The sequence below is a fragment of the Patella vulgata genome, chromosome 7, assembly GCF_932274485.2.
Source record: "Patella vulgata chromosome 7, xgPatVulg1.2, whole genome shotgun sequence".
In the NCBI taxonomy this organism is placed as follows: Eukaryota; Metazoa; Mollusca; class Gastropoda; family Patellidae; genus Patella; species Patella vulgata.
This window is the reverse complement of record NC_065885.2, coordinates 33,397,587-33,410,411: the sequence shown is the minus strand read 5'-3', so window position 1 is coordinate 33,410,411 and position 12,825 is coordinate 33,397,587.

Genomic DNA, 12,825 nt, shown 5'->3' with positions numbered 1-12,825 from the left:
CCCCCCCTCCCGTGAAAAAAAAATAATCGGTCGCAAAATCAGTGCAGTCGGTCGCAAAATAAGTGCAGTCGATCTCAAAATAAGTGCCCACATACGTCACGTTACTCACACAAAACTTTAGTATAAATAAATAACCCTGTGAACTTATCATGTTTGAAAACATGTTGTGCTTCACTCTTATTCTGTTGTGAGTATGTTGGTCTAAGAACAAAATTTACCCCAGGGAGAAAAATAGTCGGTCTCAAAATAAGTGCAGTTACTGCAGTCGGTCTCAAATACTTAATATATGCATTTGCGTGAATCCGTGAGCCTAAATTGCATGTCACACAAAACTATAGTATAAAATAACCATGTCTACATGTCAATATGTCATGTTTCAAAAAATATTTTTAACTCTTATTCTGTTTTGAGTATGTTGTTCTACTAAGAAATGTTTTCCCCCAAGGGAAAAAATAGTCTGTTCAAAAAAAGTCAACCGCAGTCGGTCTCAGACTAAATAAATTTATGAGGTAAACAAACAATGCCAAAATAGAAGGGAATAATTTTGTGTGAATCCGTGCACCTAAATTGCAACTGTATAGTATAAAATAACCTAGTCAACTTGTCATGTTTGAAAAAAAAAATCCCTGTTATGGTTGTTTGTCTAAGAAATTGAGAGAACTTGTTACAAAGATTTCGATATTTCAAAATATATTCTTGTTTGTCATACGAATAATATTAATCGAACAGTTGGTAAGAAGTTATCGGAAGCATAGTTTGTTTCAGAAATACGTAAAAGAATTTTTACTTGTTGCATATTCAATCCCAAGAGTGGGGCGCCTCGTACAGCGAAAATTTTCCCTACAAAAAGTTGAACTCGACACGGCGAATGTGCACGCTTCAGTGCCTTGTCTCGAAGTGATTTCTGGCTAATCGGGCAGTGCAATAACACTCAGCACAAGAGTCTATGAGTCTATAAATAGCCATCGCACGGGAAATTCCCGTACAAATCTATCAACTATTACAGTCGTAAAAAAAATCTATTGTGGACGATTCTGAATAGTACGGAGCTCCTTAAGCGCAATTTTCGATACTTTTTTTTAATTATTTCGTTTAAACGAAATAATTAATTCGTTTAAACGAAATAATATCATGTATTTCGTTTAAACGAATTAATTATTTCGTTTAAACGAAATATTATTTCGTTTAAACGAATTACTACGGAGCTCCGTAGAATAGCAGTAATATTTAGCTTTTTAGTTATTACAGCGGCTTTAGAAATTACGTTCGTTTTACTTTTTAAATTGCTTTATCATTAACTTTACCGTTAGGAGTGACATCTTTTGGTTTAGTACAAATAATATCTCTGAAACACTCAGTAGTTTCATTTTACTTTTACAAGGTTCTTAAAACAATGTTGAGTTGCCTAAAGTGCGTGTTTTTTAATTCAATTTCTTGTTCCAGCTTGCTGTTATGTTTCGTAAAAAAGCAATCGATTAAAATACAAATCTATATTTCATTTCGATGGCCTACACTACATGAAGATCTGACAAGTTGTATTCGAAGGTCGTGTCAGGGGTCGTACGAGCGGCTTTTGACCCTATGACGTCATACATTTATTAATCAATCTGCGTTGACGTTTCTAGTGGTTTACCCACAGTTCCGTGCATGGCACCCCAAGAAGTCGTCGTAACACATTGTTTTATTGGCTAATCCCTCACTTAAACAAAAACGCCGGTAATATACTCTTCAAAAAAAGTAGGGGATATTGAAATGCAAATACCTATGCAGGTTGTGATATGATAAATAGTCATGGACACTTGACATGCTTTGAGAGTATGTTCACAAATGAAGAACTTATCGCCCCAACAGAACCACTGAGCAGCACATGCGACACGCAATAGCGACATACACGTGGGAGGGGTTCATTGACAAATTTGACACTTCAAGGAAGGGTTGATGAAAACTGCCCCGTGCTGGTTTATCCTATCCATGTATGCTTTCCTATCGGTTCTTGCATAAGATTTACTGTTTAGCGTATCTTTGCTTTAGTGTGTTACGTTTAATTTGCAATGAGACGTCTTCAACATGATGAACGTCTACATGCTAGTGGCATATAATAGGTTCTACACAGCGAGCAGTAACCAACATGCTTAATGTATCACAGTCTGTGATCAGCAAACTGTGGAACCGGTACCAACAAACACAATGTTGATGATAGACCCCGTTCAGGTCGTCCTAGAGCCACTACACAAGCCCAGGGTCGATACATTCGTACACAGTTCCTGCAAAATCGAGGACAAACGGCCAGTCAGCTTTCTGTAAACTTGTACCAAGTTACAGGAATTCGAGTTCCTACCCAAACGATTAGAAATCGGCTACATGCAACCTTTTTGTATGCTCGACGATCCCGTGTTGTGCCTCCATTAACTCACCAGCACATGGCAAACAGGCGTCAGTGGTGTAGGCAGCGTAGAAATTGGGGCAATCGTCAATGGGCGCGTTTAATGTTCTCAGATGAGTCAATATTTACTCTGGATTTCACCGATTGGCGTGCTCGTGTTTGGAGGCGTGTAAAGTATTAGAGTGTCATGCTAACGTTAACGTCAGACAGCATGACAGATTCGGGCGTGGGTCTGTTATGGTGTGGGGAGGAATCACCATGACTGGCAGAACGGACTTGCATATTGTTCAAGGAAGGGTCATAATACCGTGACCGATAGTTTTGCCCTTTGCTCAACGTGCAGGTCGACGTTTCATCTTTTAAGATGATAATGCCCGTGCCCACCGCGCCCGTGTCGTGAATGATTACCTCCAGCGTCACCATATTATTCTCTATATGCCTTGGCCAGCCATGAGTCCTGACCTTTCCCCTATCTGGGACATGATCGGGAGACGTGTTCGTCGACGTCAACGTCAACCGACAACAGTGCAAGAATTGGCCGTGGCACTGCAAGAGGGGTGGGGCAGATTACCCAAAATCGTGATTGGAAGGATGAATAGGAGCATGCCACGCTGAATTGCTGAATGTCTGATGATTGGTGGAACAATTACTCATTATTAAGACAAAAATCAAAAACACTCATTTTCACTTTTGACAGTATATCTCTTTGCGAGTGAAATGGGGCCGTCGGATAAGCCGCCCATATGAACTTTATGTTCATGTGTAGGCAATTGTGTAGGCAACATTCACTGGTTACAGCAGTGCATTTCCGCAATTTTGTATTGTTTCTGAATATCCCCTACTTTTTTTGAAAAGTATATAACAACACTTCCAGATCCTAGTATTGTAAAAACAAGTAAAACGAAATTGTGAACTATAAAAAAAACGAAATAGGATCTGTGGTTTTAAAAAAAGTAGTCTTGATTATCCAGGCCTGTCAATCAGACGTAGAATGGTCGGTAGACTGGTTAAGCGAGACTGATTTCAAAACAAGGACACGTAACCGGCACTCGTGACCATTTTTCAGTCTATTATTTATGGATGGTTAAATGGTCATAGCTTATTAAGTACAATATGACCGTTTATTTAGTGACTTTAAATGTGCGAAACTGATTTAAGGCCTGGTATATTATATAAATATTGTGGTGTAATTGTCGAGATATTTGGAGATATTTATTTATGGTGGGGCACCCTACCAGGAGAAATTAAAACGTATTTTACTCATGTTGTAAGTGTTTTCTGACCATCAGAATTCTGCAAAATCTTCCACCAAAGTCCAGGAAATGGTATTTCAGAGACCAAATAAGCGCCCCATTAAGATAAATTCCCCTCAGGCCCAGTCCTCAAAAATAAAAAGCTCAGTTACATATCAGCGCTCAATTCCATTATGTCACCATTCTTCAAAACCTCTCTCTTATGTTATCTCATCACTATCATATTCACAGTTACAGTAAATCGCCATGTTAGTAGTACCGTGAGTGGGTCGTGGGCGAAATTGACAGATAGGCCTTAAGCTTCTTTCCCATTTCTTATCCTCTCGTTAACGAGAATTTGGTTTCATTTGCCATGACAAAAAATTAGAAGCTCAGTTACATATCTGAAATTTTTTCGCACCTGCGGCGCTCGATTCCATTATAACATCATTCTTCCACTCCTCGGTTATCTTATACTGTCTCAGCACAGTGAGAAAATGAAATGAAATGAAATGGAGTTTAACGTCCTACTGTTCTGTTCCTAACCTGGGCTAATGAAGACGGGCATACGCCATACAGTGTGCTATGAGGGAAATTTTGCCCGGACAGCGGCACTACGGCCTACTCTTATATCGAATTCCAACTGCCAAGGGATCTTTTACGTGCACGCCAATGTGTACAAGGGACCTCGGGGCTGACAAGGACAGCTGTCTAGTCTTTCGAATGGGACGGAAAGCCGAGATCCCGTGTACAGTCCACTCCTCGGTTGTCTTATACTGTCTTAGCACGGTGAGACACGGTGGTCACGGTGGCTAAGTGGGCAAGACGCTGGCTCGCTAGCCTGGAGGTCGGGTGTTCGATCTCTGCATTGACCGAGAAAGTTCATCCAGATTTTCCGGGGTGGTTCTCCCTTGTCAGTGATGCAGGACAGCTGACAAGGACAGCTGTCTAGTCTTTCGAATGGGACGAAAAACCGAGATCCCGTGTACACATTGGCGTGCACATAAAATATCCCTTGACAGTTGGAATTCGATATAAGAGTAGGCGTATAGTGAACTGCCCAGTACCACTGGTGTGTGGGTCGTGGGGCGTGGGACTGTACAAATGTTCTGTCAACTCTTGCAAATCAGGCGGAATTGACAGGGGCGGATCTCGAGATTCTGTTCCATTGACTCACATTTCTAGTCCCAATTTTTCTCAGGTTGCTCAGTGATATAGCCACAATCATCAATAAACTTTATGGCAGCTTAAATAAAATACTTTCCGGCGAGACAACGATCGGCGAACAACTATATAATTATACAATACTATCTATGTTCTACCGGGACGCTCAATGTTATATATAGCCAGTATTTTGTTGACATTCATTGTGAGGTGGGATTGTGGATGGCGCCCTAGATTTTGAACCGCCCCTCCCCCAACCCCTATTCCTAGATTCAAGATCTGCTACAGCACATGGCCCCTAGAAAACTCGCATCTCTGGTGCTCGGCTCCTGACTGCGTCACTCGAACTAGGGGCATGTGCATCAGTCGGTCGCACTTTGGCTAAACACCCAACCATGTGCAAACAAAATCGTTATGTACGCTCCTGATCATCGAGATTTATATAGTTCTAATATAGATCAGCATTCCTGAAATCATTAATCAGATTGTAGAAACATTAATAATATAACTTTATTTATAATTTTAATTTTGCTCTTTACCTGCAGGAGTGCATTTTCTTGAAACTAGAACACCTTTAAACATTGTGTATTTAAAACATACGTTATATTGTTATGTTTTTTCATCGTGATTCATTGGTGAATATGACGGAATACACACAAGACAAATTTGCTAAATATTAAAAAGCATATACGTTTTATGTATATTCACCGTGAGTTTTAGCGAAATATACTTGTAATACACACAAGATAGATGTGCTCAATGTTAGAGAGCATGGGTTATGTATGTATTCACCGTGAGATATTGATAAATCTTCGTGTTATACACGAAAGACCAATGTGCTAAATATTAAAAACCATTGGTAATGCGCATATTAACCGTGAGTTATTGCTGAACAGACTTGTAATACACACAAGACCAATGTGGTAAATATTAAAATGGTTATGTGTATTTGGTTATTGCTGAATATTCTCGGATGGCTTTACTTTTTTGATTGAAATATTGACGTGATTCCGCTTTACTAATTAATACTAAACCCAACACCGCATGGGAAATGTTAAAGTGCACATAAGATGGGGGGAAAAAACTTTTTAATGCGTGTAGCCAGTGGTTACTATATCCACTTTACGGCAAGTTCACGCCAATTATCGAAAACACTCTTAATCCCCTCAGACGCCAGTGACGTCACAGTGACCGAATGCATATTCGGAATGTTTATTCCTTAATTACCTATATACAGCCGGCGTGTGTATTCTTTAACGCCTGAAGGATTCCTTAATCCCCCTAATTAAATAAAACAATTGACTACGGAATAACTTGTTTTGTAATTCATTTTAATTTAAGATCCAATTTAGAGTGCCTACAACTTCTAAACTTTGAAGTCTTTAACTCTTAATTATTTTTTTACAATATGGAACTTATTGGACGAACACTTTTAATATGTAAATAATATACGGGTTTAGCTATGTGTTTTTTACTGCGAGCACTTCGCTTTTCCACATAAAGTGTAGTGTCGTTAATATCTGTCATTAATAAATCAATCCGACTATAAAAGTTATACAGGCATGGGTCATAAATTAATTTACACGTTGGTGTTAGCAGTGAGTGTTAGTGGGATTAAGAATGTTGATTAGGTAATTATCTTTTTTAACGCCGGCCAGATCAAAGACATCACTCTAAGTGGAACGTGTGCGTACTACCTCACGAACGAACTAATGGTAGAATCGTACACACACACATTAATTGTATAAAATAATTAAGTTGTTTATAATTACTATTTAACCAATAATTATTGCTCACCGGTGTTTTTGTAATCAAGTAGCCTCGTATTATTTGTTGATTGGCGTTCGTTTAAACAACATTTAATTGATGGATGGATAAAGTTTTTTCATACGATTAGGTTATAATGTCTAACATCGTTTATCTTCTTTATAATAAAAGTATTTTACAATTGCATTGAAAGTTAAATCACTCACCAAACGGCACCAGAAACTCCACGTATGATCCCGTGCAATTTTGGCGCCGAAGTTTAACCTCATTTACTACACCCGTAGTACATGGAACGGTACATATAAGATTCCCAGCGTTGATTGGCAGAGAAATGAGTGCGATCTATTGTACATGTTATGCATAGTCATCGGAAAATTCCATATTCACTGTAAATTTCAAATGGAGTTACGATAAAAGTTGTTCTTTATGTATAGAAATGGTTATTATTATTATATATAGCAAATAATGAATATATCCACAAATGACTGGCACCATTTGTATTTCTGTACTTAAGTTTGGGATATCAAGTATTACGGGGTTATCCAAATTACCGGTAAATGCAGTAATTTGTATACGCCCAAATTGAAACATTGAAATGCGGTCCTATATTGCCATCGCCCCCCCCCCCCCCGTCTGTCGGGGCGTCCATTAATGCTTGTGCACGCCCCAGAGGCTAAAGTTGATATCCGATTGATGTTATTTTGTGGTTAAAGGTAATATCCGTATTGACTTTAAATTTATACACACTGTTTAATGTCATGAGGCGAAGAATCTTATTGATTTTCACCGATTTCCGATAATTACTACCAGAGCTATGACCCTCGCTCATTTTGAACAATCCTGTGGATGCTCTAGAGGCTAAAGTTAATATCCGATTGACTTTAAATTTATACACAGTGTTCAAGCTTATGAGACGAAGAGGCCTATTAATTGCCCTTGATCACTTGATCACTAGATGCTAATGTTAATATAAATTCATACACAGTGTTTAAGATCACGAGACAAATAATCGAAACAAATTCTTATGATTTCTGGGTTGTTACTCGTAATCAGATTTTAGTGTGTTGTAAATGTTTTCATTACTGACAAAAAAAACCCCAACAAATATGCGACAACCCTTGTTGACTGTCCGGACGACTTAGCTCCTGTGGACGTATGTTTCGTTGCCTGCTGGCAATCTATCTTCTGCTGGCAATCTATCTTTTTATACGCCACCATTTTGATGTGTAGGGCCTATACGTATTATACCGTCGCCTCTGTCCGTCAGATTTTTGTGGACCCTCAATTATACAGATCACAATTTTCATTCCATTCTAAAGAACTTAAAATATATGTAATATATGTTTATATCACGAAGATCACGGATGGGTTCTATTTTGGCACATATCGGACCGTAACTTACTAGAATATTTACCGTGATTGTACGGAAATAGCGTACATAGCTTGTGAACCGTCTAGAGGCCACTATTGTTATTCGATTTTAAATAACGTCCAAACATGTTTATTGTACAGCAATCGCGGAAGAGTCCGATTTTAGTGGAAACCTGGTCTTTAGTTCCAGTTAAAATTGGTTGTGGACCCTTTAGAGGCCACGACTTTTGTCTGAATTAGATGAAATATCAAGTGATCTCGGATAAGTTCGAAGTATTGGTTGCATGATGCATGCATGAAACCTATTCAGCAGCCCGAAACTTGCCGTTGCGTGCCCCCCACACCCACACACAATGTTTGAACTGAATAAGCAAATCTCAAAATATTTGTATTGAAACATCTGACTTCTACATGCCGCTATAGTATTGTACAGTTTCGTTACGTCAACGCGAATGATTCACGCTCATAGCACAGCAGCTTTTATAGCAGACGATGTTTTATATTGATTATATATAGATATAGGGAGAATTCCTTGACTTATATCTAGTGTATATTTATAATGCGCACCCAAAATTATATAATTGTTCAATGTTATTTTAGGGATATACTATATACCGGAAAACACCGGAAAACAACCGGAAAACACCGGAAAACACACTAAATGCCAGAAAACACCCATAATAGATAACCCGGAGAAGGGCAAAACTATAAACCGGAAACTAACCCTAACCCTAACCCTAACCCAGGCACACATAGGACCAGACTCCCGGTTACCTATTTAGGGTGCCAGTCCCCGGGTTACCTATTTAGGGTATTTTCCGGTATTTAGTGTGTTTTCCGGTATTTAGTGTTTTTACGGTGTTTTCCGGTATTCAGTATAAAATGGTGTTTTCCGGTATATAGTATTGCCGGTTATTTTACTAAATGCCTTACAAACAATAATTTGATTGAAGTTTAATATCTAACATTATGAATTTCTAACCATTGCGCTTGCAGAGATTTGAAATAAGTACTTTTCTGTTTAATCAACATTGTTTATTCAAGTAAAAAAAATAACCAATAATATTTTTATTTATTTCAATTTTAGGATAAACTTAACCTATTTTTGGGAGGGTGGGAGGCTTGGTTGGGACCACCATTTACTCCCGGATATCCCATGCTTCGTAATCCGGGGGGGTTGTATGGCCGAATGGTTAGCACGTGCGCGATGTATCATAAGACCTGTCATTGAGTCAACGCGTGATTTCGATTCCCCGGTTGTACGTGACAAGGAGTAGGATCGCCTGTCCAACCTCGTGGGTTTTCTCCGGGTCCTCGGTTTCCTCCCACTGCTAAAGACCCCTACGCGCAAGCGAATTATTGAAATAAAACAAGCCAACGGTGAGGCTGATGTCCCCCGCCGAAATCCCAAAATAAATAGATGACACATACTAATTAATAGCACATTTATTTTTTTCAAAAGTATCAAGCAATCAAACTGATTATCAACTATACACTAAGTTTCATCACTCTCTCTAGATTCAAAGTTATCTTGTCCCAAAGCATCGACCAATGAAATTGCTTAGCTCTGCTTAGCTTTGGCTTGAAATGTTTTCACCTAATGAACATCTACATCAAGTTTAAACATTCTACTTCAATTAAAAGCAGAGTTGTTATGTTACAAAGTCTTGACCAATCAAAATGCTTATCGCTCCTTAGCCTAAGCAGAAATATCTCATTATCGAACTTGGTCAAGGTAATGATATAATCAATCTATACTCGGGAGTTTCATCACTCTCACTTAAAGGAGCTAAATCGCTAATATTTTGGGCCTAGAAATTGGCACAAATGGGTCGCAACACATACAATAATGTAATATGAATTTATATAAACTGTTTTGCATTCAATCGTTTCCATTTTACTGTGAATTGTCATCAGTTATGTTCGGCGAAATACGCCAGAAGTCTCAACCGAAAGACAGTTTCTAGCGTCTGGTTATTCCAGTCAACACCGACAGTATATATTGCGCATGCTCTCCAAATAAGAATATGGCATCACCGTTTGACATGACTTGTGGAATATGTCTAGCCTCATTCTTTGAGCACCTTGTTACAAATGGCGCTGAAACGCATTATGGTACACGATTCAATGGTAAAATGTTTATTTTGTCTTAAATATTGGATATCAGAAGCCCATCTTTTCCAGGTAAGACCACAACACCAATGCTGATTTAAATTGCAAAAACACTCGTGTTTTCAATGTCGAAGATTTTGGATGATATTGAATTATGGACTTAGCTACTTTAATTAAAGTTGTCGGACCCCAAAGCATCAACCAATCAGAATGCTTATCTCTGCTTACCGTAAGCAGACAATGTTTATCATCGAACTCCATCAAGGCATCATGAACGCCTACATCAAGTTTGAACATTCTACCTCAATTAGAAGGAGGGTTATTGTGCTCCAAAGTCTCGTCCAATCAAATATTAGATAATATGTTTGACTCCCACAACTTGCCAAAGACATTAATTAATTCAATGTAATGCCATCATTTTTCTCTACCTCTTGTCTATAAATTTGAAAACAGTGTCGTCTCAATGACAATATTTCTACACGTGATTAAATCATGAATGGAAATCGAGCAGGCTAGCGATGACTTCGAGATTCTGGATAACTTAATTAATGTCTAACTAATAATTTAGATAACATTTCGGGCCTAAAGAAAGACCTGCAATAAGCAGATTTAGCTTTTCCATAATGTATGTTTAAATTTCGTGTTTTGTATGTCAATGTCTAAAGGCGTGCTAGTCAGGGGTCCAGCGTGCCCCCCCCCCACCACCCCCTAACTTTCGGGCAATCCGACTTTTCGGGCAGACGGGTAAAGTGAAAACAAAAATTATTATTTCATTTAGTTGGCAAAATAGAGTGCCGAAATCTAATAAAACACTAATTTTACCTTTCTTTTAATTGAATACCACGAATATGGATTAAATCATTTTGTCTGGAGCCACTTTGCTTTGTCGTGCGACATTTTTCGGCCATCGATTATTATTTGTGAATGCAGCTGCAACAGTTCGATTGGATGGTTGGAATTCAGGTCGGCATAGAGTGGGATTTCGGTTACAAAACGACTGGAAACTTAAAATAGCAGAAAAACGCACATCATGCGGCGGTTAAATTTTCAAAATTTTCTCGGGGAGCCCGAAGCCCCCATACCCCGCGATGATTGATTGGTTGTTTGGGATTCAGGTAAGCCAGCAGGTAGGCTGTATTGGACCACATTTGAGTTGCTGTATTTACGGGCTGGAATAGCAGGAAAACACCTTTGCGGCAGTTAAATTTTCAAAAATTTCTCCCTGCGGTCCCGTCTCCGTGAACTAAACGATTGATTAGTTGAATGGAATTTGAGTCAGCCACCGAAGTTTAGCTATATCAGACCATTTGCTGTATTCAGGGACTGGAATAGCAAGTAAACGCGTTTGTGGCCGTCACATTTTCCAAATTTTCTTGGGGTGGGGGGGGGGGCCTCTGTAACCCGCAATTTTTCCGGGCATTTCAGGTTCTGCCCCCCTAACATTCATCGAGCCCGTACGCCTATGGGCGGCCTCATCAATAACAAGATCAGCAATATCCAGCACTTAATTACATGATTGTGCGTTAAGTAGGGATACAGCTATAGCTTTCATTACACGACTTCGCAAATTGTCTTCTTCCACGTTTATTACCACGTATACGGGGCGGTGATTTGCCTCGTTGGACAGTATATAGAAAAATAACGGTCAGTAAAGTTGGGTTCGTCTTATGTATTCTAAAATATAGTTGTATTGGTAAATAAATTGCGCCCGTTAAAAACATCTGACGAGCCTTCTGAATTTCTCAATATTTTGATTTTAAATTGTCAGACACTGCAGTAATTAATAGGCTTATTTTATACCCTATACCCTTAAAATTTGCCCCTGATCCATTCAAATGCGATATACGTGCTCCTTATTCTCTGTATATGGGGTAGTTTAGACACGCATAATTATTTTTCTATATATAACATCAGATTTAAGGAAAAGTAACTATTAATATGCACTAAAATTTTATACGAGTATAGGCATAGTGCACATTAAATAATAAAATGAAACTCAAGCTCAAGTAAAAAAGAACTTGTATCAAAAGATGTTTTTTTATTAAATTTTTATTGGGTTGGTATATAAAACCCGGAGAAATAACATTTTGTGCTATATTATAGTACAAAATGTTATTTCTCCAATTATTTTGTTTGCTCCTATCCATAATTTCTCTGTTTTAAAATGCATACAATGAAAAAACGACTATTTCGCATTTTAATTTAACAAAATTAAGGGCAGAAAAGGTGTTTTTGGAGTAGTAATATTGACGAGGAAATCGAAAACATGTTATAGGTTAGATGCTATCGTATTATGATATGAAATTAATAGAATTTAATTGGAACTTTAGACAGAAATCGATTTTTATTTTTGCACCTTTTGCTTTTCGATAAGGCGACGTTTTAATGTATGGTCTGGAAATTTAATTTGTCTTCATATATGTTCAACGGTTTTAAGATATTATATACTAATAAGGAATAAAGTGATCACGAAATAATATGAAAACAGACCTTGATTCAATCAAAGTAAAATATGAAAGCTGCCATTGACTAATGACATAATATATCATCTATTTTCCTACATAAAGTCAGTGACAGAAATATGTCATGCGTGTCAGATTTTCTATTGCTAGTCATAACAATAAAAATAAGTATCGTATATGTATTTTCTCGATTATAATGAATCCTATAGAAATGTACTGCTTTTCTAATACAGAACAATAACCGGTCCCTCCGGCTGATTGACAGCTGACTGATTGACAGGTTACAGGGGGTCATTCAACACGTCTTATGTTTTAAGGCATAAAACTGATTCAT